Consider the following 19,732-nt stretch of genomic DNA (forward strand, 5'->3'; position numbering starts at 1 on the left):
GGATTTGATCCCTTCGTAATGATGCAGTTCCATCAATTCCATCTTTTTTCAAGATTCTAAAGTCCGGAACGCCTACACGTATTGGTCTGACAAAACGTTTTCGTTATTTCCTTCCAAGGTCTAGCATGAGCACACCTAACAGCTGGTGGGAAATAATTTTAATTTTTAAAGTCTCTTCATTCGTTGTCAAAAATAACGATATGTGACTGTTTTGCCACCCAGTGAGACATTTAACGTTTCCATACATCCAGGGAACTCCCGGCCACTGACGCCATACGCTCATTTCCATATTCTGAAGTTCAAATATACCGATCCTAAATGCTGGTGAAAGAGAATTCGTACGTGTCTCCGTTTGTGTGTAGACAAGTCGATGTGAAGATAGTCCGATTGCCAGTCAGAACTGAACCGTTCCTCACGTTATTTCTAATTCAAGCATGCTCAGCTTTCGCTACTGCTGAAAGAAATCTATAATGTCCAGTCGTGCTTAGAAATCAACGGCGATATGCGTTGGGTTCGAATTCCATGAAGGCAGAAATTATTCATTCATCTTGTTATTTCTGTTCCAAACGTCTCGCCAGTACTGAAAGAATTCGATATCTGATATTTGACTGTGCTTAGTTAATAACCCGATTCAGTGACGAATTCAAATTGTCGTCCAACACGAAGCATTAGGTCGTGTTATTTAAGTCTCGGTGGCTGTGATTGAAACCATTTTTAACATCTGTCGTGGTTAGTTAACAGGGACAATAGTGGCTTGGTAGGAGTCCTAGTATAGTACAGATATTTTCGGCAGGTACTTCCCAGTTCAGAATTTTTAACTGAGTGAAGTAAGGTATATCACGTCTCTATATGCCTAACCAGCAACAAAAATTAGTCCCGTGTTCGCGTCTCGGCCCGGTACAACAGCTTGCCTATAGTTATTGGGTATGGATTGAAATCTAGAACAAAACAGTTTGAGACGTCCTTTAAAAATATGCGCAACTAGCCGCTCATGAATAACGTATGTTTTTAATATCATTTTGTGGAACATAACAAGTGCGGTAGGTGACTTTAGAATTGCACATAGATCCAAGCTCCATTATGAATACAATATAATTACTAAGGATACGTTGTTGATGCTTATTTTTATTTAATCGTGTCAAAAGCATCGTACATAAAATCAGAATGATTAACACATACGTATCAAGTATATAACAAACTCAAAAAGAGTATAAAAGTATACAGATATATAAGCAAGGTCAAGTAGTTTTTTATTTTATGAACTCTTGGACCAGAACCTGGCCACGTCCAGCGCTTCCGGGGTTGTTGTTATTGTTGTGGTCTTCAGTCCTGAGACTGGTTTGATGCAGTTCTCCATGCTACACTATCCTGTGCAAGCTTCTTCATCTCCCAGTACTTACTGCAACCTACATCCTTCTGAATCTGCTTAGTGTATTCATCTCTTGGTCTCCCTCTACGATTTTTACCCTCCAGACTGCCCTCCAATGCTAAATTTGTGATCCCTTGATGCCTCAGTACATGTCCTACCAACCGGTCTCTTCTTTTTGTCAAGTTGTGCCACAAACTCCTCTTCTCCCCAATTCTGTTCAATACCTCCTCATTAGTTATGTGATCTACCCATCTAATCTTCAGCATTCTTCTGTACCACCACATTTCGAAAGCTTCTATTCTCTTCTTGTCCAAACTATTTATCGTCCATGTTTCACTTCCATACATGGCTACACTCCATACAAATACTTCCAGAAACGACTTCCTGACACTTAAATCTATACTCGATGTTAACAAGTTTCTCTTCTTCAGAAACGTTTTCCTTGCCATTGCCAGTCTACATTCTATATCCTCTCTACTTCCACCATAATCAGTTATTTTGCTCCCCAAATAGCAAAACTCCTTTACTACTTTAAGTGTCCCATTTCCTAATCTATTCCCTCAGCATCAGCTGACTTAAATCGACTACATTCCATTATCCTCGTTTTGCTTTTGTTGATGTTCATCTTATATCCTCCTTTCAAGACACTGTTCATTCCGTTCAACTGCTCTTCCAAGTCCTTTGCTGTGTCTGACAGAATTACAATGTCATCGGCGAACCTCAAAGTTTTTATTTCTTGTTCATGGCTTTTAATACCCACTCCGAACTTCTCTTTTGTTTCCTTTACTGCTTGCTCAATATACAGATTGAATAACATCGGGGAGAGGCTACAACCCTGTCTCACTCCCTTCCCAGCCACTGCTTCCCTTTGATGTCCCTCGACTCTTATAACTGCCATCTGGTTTCTGTACAAATTGTAAATAGCCTTTCGCTCCCTGTATTTTACCCCTGCCACCTTCAGAGTTTGAAAGAGAGTATTCCAGCCAACATTGTCAAAAGCTTTCTCTAGGTCTACAAACGCTAGAAACGTAGGTTTGCCTTTCCTTAATCTTTCGTCTAAGATAAGTCGTAAGGTCAGCATTACCTCACGTGTTCCAACATTTCTACGGAATCCAAACTGATCTTCCCCGAGGTTGGCCTCTAACAGTTTTTCCATTCGTCTGTAAAGAATTCGTGTTAGTATTTTGCAGCTGTGACTTATTAAACTTACAGTTCGGTAATTTTCACATCTGTCAACACCTGCTTTCTTTGGGATTGGAATTATTATATTCTTCTTGAAGTCTGAGGGTATTTCGCCTGTCTCATACATCTTGGTCACCAGATGGTAGAGTTTTGTCAGGACTGGCTCTCCCAAGGCCGTCAGTAGTTCTAATGGAATGTTGTCTACTCCCGGTGCCTTGTTTCGACTTAGGTCTTTCAGTGCTCTGTCAAAATCTTCAAGCAGTATCGAATCTGCCGTTTCGTCTTGATCTACATTCCGGCGTGGCATTCATCAAATCCTTCATGGTGCAGGTGCTAGGGCACAGCACATACTGCGTGAGGTGGATGGTGGTTTGAGTGTGTCCACAGCCACACAGCGCCGGTTCATTTGAGAGGCCCAATTTGCGCATATTCTCTTTGGATCGTGTGATACCAGAGCGCAGCCTGTTAAGAGATTTCCATGTCGTCCATCCTTCCATATGGCCGGGAGGGTGTTCTACGTTTGGGGCTAACCATTCCCCAAGGTGCGCGTTTTCTTCTCGCCACAATGCCAGCCTCACTTGCTGCGGTGTCCCGACGATTTTTCCTGCTGTGTGCAGGAAGCTTTTTCTAGATTTTAGTCGACGGCGAGTTGGCTGGTGTTTGATCAGCGGATGGGCAGGTGAGGTCAACGCCTTTGTCTTTTCCTTCCTGGCCGCTACTTTCCTTCTAATATCTGGTCGGGCCTTGCCTGCCAGGCAGTACAGTCGGGGTTGGTCTCAGACAGCCTGTGATGATGCGGTAGGATTCATTAAGCGGCATGTCCACTTGCTTGGCGTGGCTACAATTGTACCACACTGGGCACGTGTACTCTGCTGTTGAATAGCACAAAGCAAGAGCTGTGGTTCTCACTATTACAGGCTGTGCCCCCCATGTAGTGCCCGTTAGTTTGCGCATAATGTTGTTTCTCGCGGCTACTTCGTGTTTAGTGTTCATGCAGTGCTTTTTATAGGTGAGTGCTCTATCCAAGGTGACGCCTAAGTATTTTGGTGTTTCGCAATGTACCAGGGGCACTCCTTCCCAGTTAAGTTGTAGTCTTCTTGCAGATTGTCTGTTCTTTAGGTGGAAGGCGCAGGTTTGGGTTTTCCATGGGTTGGGTTTGAGATGGTTCCCCTTATAGTAGGTGACAAGCTGTTCGAGGGCTTCTGACAGATTCTGTTCAACAGTTTCAAAGCTGTCTCCTTGAGCGGTAATGGCGCAATCATCTGCATGTATGAAGCTTTCGGTGCCTTTGGGGAGGGGCTGGTCGTTAGTATATATATTAAAAAGTGTTGGGACCAGTACGCTTCCTTGGGGGAGGCTATTTTTCTGTATCCTCCACCGGCTTCTCTGTCCCTGAAAACACACGAAGAATCTTCGATTCTGGAGTAGGTTTCCAATCAGTAAGGTTAGTCTGTAGTCCCTACTCATTGCGTATATTTTCCCCAGGAGCAGTCGGTGGTTGACTGTGTCGTAGGCTGCTGATAGGTCTAGGAAGACAGTCACGGTGATCTTCCTGTTCTCGAACCTATCCTCTATGTGTTGCGTTAATTTTAGCACCTGTGACTTGCAGCATTTGCCCTGTCTGAAGCCTGCTTGTTGTGGGATCAGGAGGGGCTCGATGGCGTCCGTGTTTCTATGGAGTATCGTCCTTTCCAAAACCATGTACATATGGCATAGCAGAGAGATAGGCCCGTAGTTTTTGGGATTGTCACATTATTTGCCTTGTTTTAGGATGGCAATGACTCCCGATTTTCTCCAGATTTTTGGAATATTGCAGGATGTCATGCAGTTGTTCATCATATCGACTAGCCATTTCCTTGTTACAGGTCCAGAATGCTTTATTTGCTCGACGCATATATCATCAAGGCCGGGTGCTCTCCGCATTTTGCACTTACTAATCGCCTTCTACAGTTCCGCCAAGGTAAATGGCTTGGATTGTCCTTCGGTCTCCTGAGGGGGGTTTCGTTCTATGCCCCTCTTTTTTGTCTTTACGTTGTCGTATCTTGGTGGTTTCCCATTTGTCTGTAGTTGGTGTGCAATTTGGTCTGCTGTGACGTTCGCGTGTAGATTTGGTTCGGTGGGGTCATTGGCTAGACGTTTTATAAGTTTCCAGGCCTTTTGACTATCTCTGCCAAAATTAGTTTCCTCCATCAGTTTGGTCCATTGCTCCCTTCTCACTTCTGATATTCGGGAGGTAATAACTCTTCCTTTGGTGAGATAGACCGTTTGATGTCGTTAATCAGTTTTTCTAACAGGTTAGTTCATTAACCAGTTTATACAGACTCACTCGTCAAGAGAATGATGGTATTCTGAAAAACCTTTGAGAAATGAAGAATACTTCATATTAGCATAGTTTTGAATCAAAAATTCTTAAAAAAATCTCTTATTCGCAAATGAATTTAATTTAGACTAAAGTTTATGGAATGATATGTGGTAGAATTATAGTTGCCTGAGATACTAATGAGAGTGGTAATATTGTAAAAGTGCCACTTATTGCAACATATCTGAGTTTAGAAGCATTATGGATTTTCTGATCTCTAGTATAGTATTTCTTACTATTTGTGGTACCGTGATATTTATTTATATGAGGAGTTATTGCCATACGGAGCATTGTTCCCTAGTGGTTACTTGTGGTAAACATTTTGTTTAGTCAAACGACTGTACCGAAAAGTGATTAGAGAGCTTGAAAAACATTTATGGTATGTAGGCTGCATGCAAATCAGACGGAACGCAATTCAGGTCGTTCGGATACTTTTGTGCGTGACTGTACGTTTTATTCCGCCTTTGATTCTCGCACTTGCGGAGTGGCTAGTGCCAGCCGAAAGGGATTTTGTTGAATTAATGATTTCGGACATCAGTGTGGAACTGTATCGACTGTACTCACAATTTTAATAAACGCAGTTATGGACCGAAATCAGCTATCGGGAATTAAACTTTGGTTGATTTTTATTAAAACTGAGTTAACGGTGTAGAACCTGTTGAGTCAGGGGGGACTAAATTATCGTGAAGGCATGGTTACGTCAAAGATATTAAGGGGGATGTTAGTTAACTGTGGAGAGACGAAATGACGATTTACCCGTGATGTGTGTTACGTTTAACTTTTCATGTACCTAGGGGAATAATCAGTGGTAATGGAAATAAGTGTGTGAAAACAGGACTATAATTTCAACAGTTTGCGTGTAAGAGCCAGAAATGATAGTTACTTCTGTTTGAAAAAAAAGACTTTAACCTTGGCCATATTTATTATGGCACACTGATTATTAAAAAAGAAATACGAGTAACGGATGTGAGCTGTCCTACTAATTTAACTGGCCAATGGCTGAAGATTAATTAAATTTTGATGAAAATTTACCAGCGGGTAGCTCACTTTAAAATGCATGTTTGTAGGTGAAGGTCTGTCTATTTGTGCCTCACAGACTATAGTCTTCCTACGCTCGTGACTTAAAAATTTTCATGATATTTGAGATACTTCTTAAATTATCTCACACGTTTCATTATGATATGTTTATGGCACCGACATGTCAACTCTTTGGCAAATGCATCGCTTCAGTCCAGAAGAGCATTAATATGTGTCGGCGATGCTCGTGGTAAAGCATAGCAGTTTGTTACTATTACCGCTCCGCTGGCATCAGCCAGTGGTGTTTCGTGGTTTTTTATTTCATTCTACTAATTCCTACTAGCTGTCGCTTTTGCCTTTATCTCTCTTCAAAGATTACATCTAACATATTTAACTTTCACCTATCATCTTCATTCACCACATTATTCAACACCCAGTTTACAAGCTGCTTTGGGATATGAGAATGGTGGACAGCTTGAAGGTGGTTCAGTGAAACCTCTGCCAGGCACTTTATTTCGAATAGCAGAGTAATCACGTAGACGTACTTGTGGAGTCTAATCAAAGAATGTAAGTGTCGGTAGATTACTGTACAAAACGTATTGTTCTGAGAATAACTTCTTTCTACATTGTAACGGCTCGTATAATCTTCAGAAGAACTTATTCAACCTGCAAAAGCAGCAGTACGATATACCAAATGCATGATGGTATCCCCTGAACTATTTTTCTAAAAAAATTACATTTTTTGTAAGTGTCGTAATGGTAATCCTCTGTGTTATGGAAGCTGTTGCTTTGCTAAGTATGTTGATTTTTTTCTTAAAGGCCTTGCCGAGAATGGGATCGAAGCTTAAAATGTCTAGTGTGAGAGTGCACGCACACACACACACACACACACACACACACACACACACACACACTCACTCACTCACACAAACACAAACACACACACACACACACACACACACACACACACACACACACACATACACACGCACCAAACTCGGCTTGTAGTGTTCCAGAGAGCGTCAGTAGCTCAACATGCAAACGCAGAGTTAGACTTTATGATCACGTAAAAAGAATTTACGATTCGAAAGGGACGAAACTCATCTTCAGTACCTTTAACTCAAAGCTGGAAAGAAAAATCTCTTGCTATGTGAAAGTCAACAAAGGTCCAAATGAAACTGGTATACAATCGGAAGACTCACAAGACGAAGACTACTGCAGAAGAGCTTAAAGCGTTCCCTTTTATTTTTTTTATTTTCTTCTTGTTTAACTCACGTTCGAAATTGTTCGACGAATGTTCGAGGGTGAACGACCGAACTCTTTCAGTGTTACTCCGATAATTGCTTCTCTATCGGAAGTTAGAACCGGTCTGAGATATTTTATCCGGTCATTCCCCTTGCCGTATGTAACATTTTATCGTCAGATTTGTTTGAGTTTGATCGTAACACCGCATTACACGAAAAGGACTAACATGACGGATCAATACAGTTGGAGGGTTCTCGAAACTTCTCATATTTGTATATTACGGAATATTCCATGTTTACTTCTGTAGCAACACTCCCTTCCAGAAGGGAGTTCAGTTTTGTTGCGACTATACGTTGGTGTTCGTAATAAACGTACTTTCAGTGTTAAGTGTTGTCCTCCATTGACGATCTTGCTTTCGAATTTTGACTTGAGTGTGGTTGACACGTATCATTAAATGTAGATAAATGACGATGCTGTAGCTTCCACGAAAAGTTTATTTGTTTTATATAAATATGTAGTAACTATGGATTTCTAATATTCTCATTATTTTTTTCATATTTGCGCTGCCACTGGAAAATATTTGTTGACATTGGGATGGATTTTTACATTGAATATTGGTCAAGGAACCAATAACCATTCTCTTTTAATGCCTCGTAGACTGCCGGAGGAAAGGGTGCTAGTGGCTTAATGAGGGTTTCTATGAAAAATTTTAGCGAAGTAAAAGCTGGCTGAAATAAAATTTCTTTCCTCTGGAATTTGCCTAAAGCAGTTTCGGGCAAACTCGTCAATTCAAACTCCGTATGATCGGACAAGGAGCCGAACCCTGCCCCCTGAATGCGAGACTCGACAGCTGCGCTATATCGCCCTGAAACAATAATTATCACAGGGGTGATGTGCAATAAAATACTCGAAACAAATTACTGCGGCGCAACATGAACAATGCATTCAAAACCTCCTAATTAGAACAGAATAATGCGCAAATTAAGGAACAAGACAAAATTCCTTGAAGGAGAGCTGTAACTGCATTCCACTTGCCGGGTTCAGTGACTAATTTAGCGTTAACAGTGTCTGTCGGAAATCAAAATAGTGTGCTGTAAGTACCCACGTCAGCAAATATTCTTACTAACGTCATAGAGTATACGTATAGCTCCATCAATATAAACGGTTCCGAGACGCTGATATGTGCTTTTCCTTTTGAGAGCAGAGATTTTATGGCAGACGTTGTTTCAAAGAAGGGGAGTGCTAAAACTTGGAGATTATCTCCACATGCAGACGTTTGTTGGAATGCGGCCATGAAGAAAGAGGTATAAAAATCAACGGAGTGTGAAAAAAATTCGGTGGTGTAAACACGCAGTCTCTTGGTTTCTAACCATGCCTTACGGAGGATATGTCAAGTATTACCTGAGGTTTTACAATACCTAGCTGCTCCTACATCTCTGGCGACATGTCCTGTAATGGGGTTCGCTTGTTTTGTCTGGTACTTCGTCACGAAATTATGAACACATCTGCTTTTGTATTTGAGTTTAATGAAGAGGCTGGGTTGTCTCTTGATGATTTATCATTCTTATGAGTCGTATAACATCTAATAACGAGTTCAGAGTGTAAGAGTTAGTAAGTTGTTATGTCGTTTTGCCGGCCGGTGTGGCCGAGCGGTTCTGGGCGCTTCAGTCTTCGAACCACACGACCGCTATTGCCCCAGGTTCGAATCCTGCCTCGGGCATGAATGTGTGTAATGTCCTTAGGTTAGTTAGGCTTAAGTAGGGGACTGATGACCTCAGATATTAAGACACATAGTGCTCAGAGCCATTTGCACCATTTTTGTATATGTTGTTTACTATAGTTACGATTATCTCTGTGATGACGACTTCTGGTTTTCTACTGTATGCAGGAATCAGGAGATGGTCTCTTAACGAATGAAACCGATACGGCAATAAATGTTGCAGTACTGTATCTGTGTGTAATATTGAGTATTCATCACATGTATTTCTATTATTGCATTGTTCAGAGGTAGCCCTGTATGCTTTCACCCACTTAACAGAGCCACTCTCGGTTTCCTCGTTTCCTGTAATGTTCTCTGAAACGATTTCACCAAAGTATTTAAATTATAGAAGTCGAATAATGAAGCCAAATTCAGTGTCAGCGATGTGTTGATCACAATTTCGTCTTTTCGAAGAAGATTTTCTATCCAGTTTTTTCTGCATCAAGCCGTTGTATGCTCTCCGGAAGGAAGCGCCATGTGACGTTGCCGTAACGTGGTGCGGTACAAACATGGCAGAGACGAACGTGGAATATTCTGGCGACGATATTGGCAGCGAATGAAGAAATCAGCTGACACGAGCGACTTTGAAAATAATGGCGCGGCTCCCGGGAACGAGCGAAAACGGCGAATCTGGTCGTCTCGTCGCGCTTCACCACAACAAGGGAGGAGCCTTTCATATCTATGTCTGCCGTACTAGAACAGACAGTGGACTCCAGGCAATATTTTGTCTCATTTCGCACCAGTGGTCCAGGCTAGCAGCACCTTCACTAGGGAATTACCGTTCCATGCCCAGGCTGTATGTTACGGACATCCTGCGTAATGTGTTATCTATCATGCGACAGTATCTTGGTTCTGTTTCTCAATAGGATAATGGTCTTACACCCCCCCACACACACATGGCACCTGTCTTTATTGCTACCTGCGTGATGTTGAGGTATTCATGTGGCCTTTAAGATCCGCACATCTGTCCCCGCTACAACTTCTGTGGGACCAGCTTAGATATCAACTATGTCCGCTGGCCAGAATCCAGATATCGAGGACCAGCTAGCTGTGGGACAGCTTACCACAGGCGAGGATACAACAGCTTTACAACACTCTAGCTAACAGAATTGGTTTATCCATTCAGGTCAGAGGGAGTGCAGCGTCCTACTGACAAGTGGGCCCATACTGTCAAGTTCTCTGATAATTTTTTCGATTTCGTATTCACTCCAATAATATCGTATACTCTCTAACCCGTTAAACTTCATTTAGTTTCTTCCTCCCTTTTCGAGCGCTTCAGACTTTTTATTAGCCAGCCTTTAGAAGTGATACACAACTGAGAAGCGATCACAACAGCTTGTGACCATACAAAAAGGAACAAGGCAAGGAACATCAACCAACATATTGACATGCTAATTTACGAAACTTTGCCAATACGAAAACATGCGAAACACGGTAGGAATAGCGTTTATGAAAGAAACGAGCAAGGTAGTACTAATATTGACTATTGGCTGAGAGCCACATGGGTTTTGAATAAACTCACTCAAAGTATGTTAAACAACAATTTCATTAAAATGGTTTTGGAACTGACCTCTATAAACTGAATTTAAATTCAATTCTCGCTGTCTCACCCGAAGTACAGCAATATCTTCGGTGAGGCTATCACACGTAGGGTGATAGGTACCAGTGTAGCTTCAAGAGTCTCCACGAGACTGAGTCGGCCTTTTGTTCAGCCGTTTCCACTAAGTCATTCAGCTTCGTCTAAGTGGTCACGAACTGTACTCAGCTCGGCAGTCATTCATCATAATGAACACATCTAACATGATATCTTTGACCGACACCGAAGGCAACATCGCGTGGAGATGAATTACTTTTTCAAAATCATGGATTTATCTCCATCTCTCTGCTCGCGGATGCCATATAAATGTGTGATTTACAGTTACTCATACTAAAACATCACATAAAATCTAATTATCCGCTGTTACTTAGCCTCACAAAGCAGGTACCTTTCTGTACGGTCACTTTCCCATGACAGATGGTGTGGTCTCCGCAGCCGATTAGTTTGCTCTAAGCCCACGCAGTATTTGGTACAAACCGATGAGAAATCTTCATAGTTGTCCATTAACATTGCAACGTCAGGAAGTGCAACAAATACTGAATTGTTTAGTTATTGTAGCTGTACAGAATACTAGGAAGAGTTAACGAGCAAATTTTAAAGCAATATGGGAGTATACTAGTCGAAAACTTTACACTGTCTAGTAAATTAATGTTACAACCTGTCAAAGGCCTGAAAAACCATATCCCATATGCCGGACAGCTGCGAGTTGTGCAGGAACAGAGTTAAGATTCTGGAAGGTTTCGACATGGATTTGGAGCCACGAAGACGCCACTGCCGTGGCCCGCTGCTCTGGGTTTCTCGCTTGAGGATCCACGGCATGAACAGCCCGATCGAGGTGGTACCACAGGATCTCCATTGAGTCTCAATCTGGGGAGTTTGGTGGCCAGGGGAGTCCTACTGGTTGATGCCATTGTGCTGCACAGAAACAAACTGCATGTCGGCATGGACATGTTCCCCAAGGGTAGATGCATACTGGTGTTGATCCATTTTCCTTTCCAGAATGAGAAGGTCACCCAAAGAATGGAAACATTCCACAAAATATAGCTCTCCCTCCGCCGGCCTCGACTCTTCCGACAATTGTTACACGTTATTTGCTTTAAGACGTTTCACGCCGTACACGCCTGCGGCCATCTGTCCAGTGGCGCAATACAACGTGGTTCATCTGCAAAGGCTACCTGTTGATACCTGTCACCATACAGTGGACGTCCGGTTTCTGTATTGCCTTGCAAATTACATCCTTCGTCACTGATGAATAGCAGCAGCGTGCGAGCATGAACCAGGCGTCTGCTGCAGAGGCCCTTAGGCAGCAACGTTCGATGAACGGTAGCTGAGGGACACCAGTGGTAGCCCCTGGGTTCATCTGGACGGTCAGTTGCTGAACAGTTGCCTGTGTATTAGCCTGCACACATCTCCGCAGCCGTAATTGGCCACAGTCATCTTATGGCCTCTGGTTGGCCTCCACGGCCTTGTCGCCGGATTTGAATAGCACCATTTTACCATGGACGGCATACTTGAGCCACGGCAGCGCGGGAACAGTTCACATACTTAGTAGTTTACGAAATTATTCCACTCATGGCCCGAAAATCATAGATTATGCCTTTTGAACGTGAGATAAATAGTCACGTTTTCGCATTGCGACAATGAATGTACTGTTTCTTACATCACCTGACAAATTTTATATACCCCCTCCCCTACGCCACCCCACCTAATGCTAGTGCTGCCAGGTGCCACATGTGAGTAGTTATTGCATGTTGAAGGCGAACATAGACAGTGGTCACATTAATATGACAGGACCGCGTAGTACACAGGACTGCCAACTGTGGCAGAAATTATGACTCTAAGCCGGCTTGGCTTCGAATCGAACTGATCATGGATGACAGATAAAAGGCACGTCATTCCATGCATCTTCAGCTGTATGCCGCAGTCCACGTGGTAGTGAAAGGAATTTAGTGATGCGCTAGACTCTTGGCAAGCCATGTTTTTAATGGAGGAGAAATCTGACGAAGTACATGACCAGGAGAAAGACAATCTCACCTGAACGTGTCAGTAATGTAACTACTGCTGTCCGAATTGCCAGCTGTGCAGAAGTGAGTGTGATGTGTAAGCAATGGCACCCCACATAATTATGTCAAGTGATGAAGCATTATGACTTTAATGGATACCTTCTAGTAATGTTCATTCTGCCCGGGGCCTTCACAAACGGATAAATCCATCGAGATATTTTACACTGAGCAAGGACTCTTTTAGACAGACGAGGTGCTGCCAATCCCACATCCAGTGCAGTCGCTGAGTGCTGACCCGTTAGCCTGCCTTTCTCAACTGCTGAGCCAGTGGGAACAGCAACAGTAGTCATCACACAGCCCGTAAGCAGGCTCCACATGTCATGTGAATACTTGCCTTCCTGCTAAAAAGCCCATTTCCTAAAGCACATTACGCCTGTTCTCTCGGGAGATTGAACATGGCTTTGATTATGGGCAGCCTGTACGCCCTGATTTCGTATTCTCGTGAGAGTTGTGAGAACACGACCAACATGACCAGAATTATCGATAACGGGCAGCCGCTCCCCCATGATCATGCTTGCTTTCTTAGATGAAGTACAAACATCATGTTTATGTGCAATGATGCCCTTGCTGTCTTCACATGGTTGTCATAGCTGGTTTCTGCGATCGACAGTAGTGAGACAAACTTCGTAGCAGCACATTTTCTTAGTGCAGGTTGACTACATAAGGGGCAGGTATGCACTAAGGGGCAAATCTATTGTTCTCCTTTGATTGACAGGTACTTAACTGTTTGTTCTCCTTTGATTGACGTCATTAACCTATTGTTCTCCTTGTATTGACAGGTCCTTAATACATTTGTTTGAGGAAAACAATATGTTTGCCCATAAGGACATACCTGTCCCTGATTTAGGCAACCTGCAGTAACAAAATGTAGGTGTATGGCTATCGATCTGTCGTTTGCCTTAGGTTGTCTGAGAGTCCTTACTGTCTTTATATTACTTTTTAGTGTCTTTCTCCTGCGTATCTACATTAACCTTTCAAATAGACCTGTATTTAATTTTAATTTTAAACGAGACTAGCTATATTCGTATCATTATTTGTCACTCTCTGCTTCATCTCCTTTCCTCCACCGACTCTCCCTGTAACTTGCAGTTCATCTTAAGTGTTGCCTACTCGCACATCTCAACAGTCATCACGTAATCTCTCAGGTCTGTCGTGTAAGTTCATGTTACGTATAACTACTTCATAAAGTCTGGACGAGTTTATACAGTATCATTCATTCTGTTATACTACTTTATGATGTTTGTAGACGAGTTGTTTTCCATCACTATTTGTTTTATTTAGGCTGTTGAGACTGCCCGGCTACCTGTGCGGTCTAACACACTGCTTTCCAGGTGGGAAGGTGTGCCAGTTCCCAGCACGAGTCCACCCGGCATATTAGTGTCGAGGTCCGGTGTGCCGGCCAGACTGTGGATGGTTTTTAAGGCGGTTTTCCATCTACCTCGGCGAATGCGGTACGGTTTCTTTTTACCGCCTCAGTTACACTATATCAGCAATTGCTGTGCAAACACTGTCTTCAAGTACGCATAAACCGTAGTTAGTCAACCATGCAAACATTTGGGGTTACACTCGTCTGGTGTGAGACGATCACAGGATCACAGGGGGTGGGGGTGAGGCGGGGGGTGGGGGGGAGGGGGGTGGACCACTGTGGAGCCGAACCACACAAGAACTCTGAGTTCGCTGTGGGGCGGCGGTGGGATGAGTGGACTGCTGTAGCCTGTTGTGGCGTTGAGTAGCACTAAGGGCTACAGCAGGGACGAAGCTTCTCCATCGTTCCTAGGTCCCCAGTTCCATACAATACAATACAATGCCTGTTGATGATGATACGAAGTTTGGAAAAAATAAGGGAACAAAAAGCACATTAGCAGGCCCAACACGGCGTAGGAAACCCGTTGGCATTCAAAACAGCTCCAGCTCATCTCAGAATGGATAAGTATAGGTCCTGTATGTTTTTCAAAGGAATCCTATTCTTCCTGCAAAATCGTGGCAATTTCAGGAGAGGATGACTGAGGTGGATAGCAAGAACAAGGGTTCAATAATATTGAGAACGGGTGACATTGGGGAGATGCAACAATTCATCTTCGTGCAAACACACCAGTCCCAGAGGGCGTGAGCTGTGTAAACTGGGGGCCTGTCTTCTTCGAACGCAACGTCACCATTGAAGAACAAATATTACACCGTGGAATGAACCTGGTCTGCCAAAATGATCGTATATTACTTAGGAGTAATGACCTTCCAGAGTAACCGTGGGGACCATGGGGAATATCACGATATGGCTGTCCACATGATCGCTGAACCCTAGCCACGTTTCACGCTTCGAACCTCAACTTGAATAGAAACTGGAGACAGTCTGAAGCAAGATTCCTTCGACCAAATGATTTTCTTCCATTGTCATGGTTCTGTGGCTTTGGTACGGAGTTTTCCTGTTACGGCATTTGCATCACTAATGAGTGGTTTTGGAATTCGAGCTCGCCCTGTAGTTCCTTGCTTATAGAGCTCCCTTGGTGTTGTTTTGATGCTGACAGGACTAGCGAGTGCGACATTTAATTCTGCAGTGACTTCCGCAGCTGTCGTCCTCTTATTTTTCGTCATAATTCTCCTCAATGAGCGTTTGTCACGATCACACAACACACATGAGTCCACGGTGTGACTTGATGGATAGGTTTTACCACTTTTTGAAGCAACATAAACTTTAGCTGTTTTGTTACAGAGGTGCCAACAGCATGTGTACGAACAATTTTTCCCCCGTTAGGAAGCATTTAGCCCCGACGTAAAGCACTCACTCTGTTCCGACGACGACTGGCAGTAACAGCAACGTCTCGAGGACATTGCACAGGTGCTGTGAGTGGGCAAATAGAACAGCACAACGTGTATGTTTGGCTAGCATCGGCATTTGTGTTCAGGAGTGTATTTCTCGAGGTATTTCCATATTCTTGTCTAATCCCTGTACCTGTGGCTGCATTTACATGTTACTTTGCTTTTTAATATTATTGAGATAACCACCGACAGGAGCTTACGGATCAGAGCTAGTCGTCGCATTTTAAATGAAAATAAATGTGCAACTGAGGCAGCCATTTTATTCCAGTGCCCACGAACAACCAACATTCAAATGCGATTTCTGAATGAGAAAAATACGCGTAATATTTGCTTGGATAGGAATAGTGGACGGCGTTGCTTCTACCGACATGTGCGGTAGCTCTGACATGGACGTCATTGTCATATCCAAGCATGTATAGTTCTTGCCAATTTGATGTTGGTTACACACTGTCTCTATGATGCTGAGTTTTAAAAGCGGTTTATATCTCCCTAGGAGTTCTTCTGCGTTCTGTTGTCTCAGAGCTCTGGAATCTCTGTATGCAAAAGGTAATGTCTGAATGAAAGAGTGACTGACTTACTGACTTATCATCGCCCAGGCAAAACCACTATGGATAGAAAGTTGAAGTTAGGAGAGGGTGTGGATCTTACACTGTAGGCATCGTTTAAGAAGGGGTTGTCCAAAATTCCACTCCTAAGTGAATGGAATAGGGAATAAAAGGCTTTTTGAAAGTTTGACGGTGTTAAGGGAATTTTGAAGGTAGAACTAAGAAAACGGGCATTTGGTTTCGCGGTAGAGAAATAAAAAATTCGTGTTTCAGCATTTTTGGAAATTCAACCACTAAGGAGGTAAAATAATGGTTGAAAGTTTTTTCGGAAACAAATAATTATTAAAGAACAACAAAAGGAGTTTTAAGGCTACATAAGTGACAATTGGTGTTTGACCTCCCGGTTATATACAAAAAAATATTTATTGGGGGATCAAAGGTGCTAAGGAAATATCTCCACAAGAACGCAAAAGGCCTGACTAACAAAATGTTTGGACTCCAACAACCAGAATCGCTTTTGGATCAGAAGACCATTCGGAAAAGGCCAAGTTTATAAGGCCTTAATTAGCGTGGAAATTTTAGAAGATGTTGCCATTTGTAATAAACATAAAAATCATACAGTCTACGCGAGCGAAACACAGGGTGCTAGGTTAGTGTAATTATAATTTGGTAACTGTTAGAGGAAGGCGTTGCTGGAAGGAGAAGTGCATTCCAGTACAGAAGCAAGAAAGAAAGAAACTGATGGCGAGCGGCTACGGTTGGGTGAGCGAGATGTTGAGGAACGTGTCCGGCGCGCCACCTCACCTCGCGAGCATCTGCGCCGGCGGCAATCACAGCCGGCCGGCTGACAGATTGCGGAGGCGGCGGCTCTGGCAAGAAGCGCCGCCGCTGATTGGTCCCGCAGCCCGCGGCCAGCCCCCTGACGCGCCGGAGTGAACCTCACGTCGCTGCCCGGTACCAGTTGCCGCAGAGCACAGGTGCCGACGCGTTCTACAGGATTTGGTTTTACTTGCGGGCTATCTACGCTGAAGACCAACGTCTCAAACAACAAGAGAGCCCAACACAAAATTTCAAAATAATCTCCGAGTTACCAATCTTCAGCCAAGGTTGATGCGGCTCGCTACGAATTCCTGTGAATTTCGTACTGGTTCTGTGACCTAATAGCTATGGCTCTTATGGTACCACGGAAACCGAAAAGTAAATTTAAAAAATAATTAAATGTCTAACACATTCCACGCTCAACTGCAACTAATCTATGTCAATCTAGTTCTTGAGGTACAGTTCCGAAGCCTATATATACCAGACTGAAGGAAATGCAAAGTATTATCCCGTGGAGCACTACTTCTATATTTATCAAACCTATAGGGGACATTGATCACATGACTACTATCAAATAATGAAACTTACATTCTTTTCGGAACTGATTCCATTATTGGCATTAATATAAAGTGTGATCCCCACATGCACGTGTATTCATTGAGGCAACCGAGCAGTTTCCGAATGTTATCCCATAACATGACGGCTTCTACTACTGGTCTGTGGGAAACGTACACAGTGTAACTGGCAGTTGGAGTGAGTGGTTCTTCCAGTGGGAGAGAAAGGAGTTGCCCAGGTACCTGTACGCACTGTATGGCACAATATGTGGTACAAGTTGCTGACGCGTCTGCTTAATGAACAATGGCCTCTCCGTTGTACTCATCATTAGATTAAAACTGATTTTGAGAAGGGTGTAAATGGTTGTTACAGTACTGTAACTATTTCACCTGCGCTGTGAAAGATACCAATGAGAGTCTAGTATTTTATGCGAAGAACTGTACTGAGGAATATCTTACGATGCTTGAAACTCGTTTTGGTACATGTAGTCTACTGACGGTGGTAAGAAAGTACAGGGCTATTACAAATGATTGAAGCGATTTCATAAATTCACTGTAGCTCCATTCATTGACATATGGTCACGACACACTACAGATACGTAGAAAAACTCATAAAGTTTTGTTCGGCTGAAGCCGCACTTCAGGTTTCTGCCGCCAGAGCGCTCGAGAGCGCAGTGAGACAAAATGGCGACAGGAGCCAAGAAAGCGTATGTCACATTGAAATGCACTCACATCAGTCAATCATAACAGTGCAACGACACTTCAGGACGAAGTTCAACAAAGATCCACCAACTGCTAACTCCATTCGGCGATGGTAAGCGCAGTTTAAAGCTTCTGGATGCCTCTGTAAGGGTAAATCAACGGGTCGGCCTGCAGTGAGCGAAGAAACGGTTGAACGCGTGCGGGCAAGTTTCACGCGTAGCCCGTGGAAGTCGACGAATAAAGCAAGCAGGGAGCTAAACGTACCACAGCCGACGGTTTGGAAAATCTTACGGAAAAGGCTAAAGCAGAAGCATTTCTTAAACAGGGGATTGGAAAAGCGATGGATCGGTCGCGGTGGAGATCATGATCAAATATTCATGTCATGGCCTCCACGCTCTCCCGACTTAACCCCATGCGATTTCTTTCTGTGGGGTTATGTGAAAGATTCAGTGTTTAAACCTCCTATACCAAGAAACGTGCCAAAACTGCGAGCTCGAATCAACGATGCTTTCGAAGTCATTGATGGGGACATGCTGCGCCGACTGTGGGAGGAACTTGATTATCGGCTTGCTGTCTGCCTAATCACTAAAGGGGCACATATCGAACATTTGTGAATGCCTTAAAAAACTTTTTGAGTTTTTGTATGTGTGTGCAAAGCATTGTGAAAATATCTCAAACAATAAAGTTATTGTAGAGCTGTGAAATCGTTTCAATCATTTGTAATAACCCTGTATACGTCTTCCAGTCACATACCAGATATGGCTCAGGCGTTCCCGTCGGAGGTTCGAGTCGTCCCTCGGGCATGTGTGTGTGTGTTAGATTAAGTTAGTTTAAGTAGTGTGTAAGTACGGGGATGGATGACCTGCGCAGTTTGGTCCCTTAGGAATTCACACACACAAACGCCGGACGTGCTTTATGCGTATCAAGTCAGGGAACGGGACATCTAAGCGAAGAATCAGTAAATTCCTCCACGTGTTTGTGATGTGCACTACAGTGTTGGATCTAGCACGATCCAGCTGTAATGTGTTATTTCCCATCTCCATCATATCTGTTACATCCCCATACCAGGATTCCAGGATTTGGAGAGGCGGTAGTCCCGAGAATCGCTAATTTGGACTGTGCGGCTGGTCCCGGCAGAGATTCGAGTCCTCCCTCGGGCATGGCTGTGTGTGTTTGTCCTTGGGATAATGTAGGTTAAGTAGTGTGTAAGCTTAGGGACTGATGAGCTTAGTAGTTAAGTCCCATAAAATAAAAAAAATCGCTAGTTGCCGTGACCATCCACCAGGCTATCTACGGCCAAATAGGCGTCGTTCTGACCCGCCAAAAACAGAAGTCAGGCTCATCACTGAACACCACAGAATGCCGCTTAATGTCCCAGTTTATGTTTAAACCATGCAAATATTTGAATTCTGCGATATGATCACACGCCGCATGTACACTCTGTCCAGATTTCTGCTGTCGTCATCCATTTATTTGTCAAAGCTACCGAAGAATCCTCCTATTTCACCGTAATGTAGTGCTTCTGTACACCTCTGCTCCATACTACTTACCGGTGTGTCGCTAAAAACAAGGTGGTCAAGAAAGACAATCAGACGTCTACTAAAAGGTGATGCAACCCCCAGCGCTCAGCGGTTGTAATAAGTCGGAACGACCGAGAGGTATGGTTTGGGAAGGAGGGATGACACGTCGAAGATAGCAGAGAAACAC

This window comes from Schistocerca americana, chromosome 3 (genome assembly GCF_021461395.2).
Source record: "Schistocerca americana isolate TAMUIC-IGC-003095 chromosome 3, iqSchAmer2.1, whole genome shotgun sequence".
Taxonomy (NCBI): domain Eukaryota; kingdom Metazoa; phylum Arthropoda; class Insecta; order Orthoptera; family Acrididae; genus Schistocerca; species Schistocerca americana.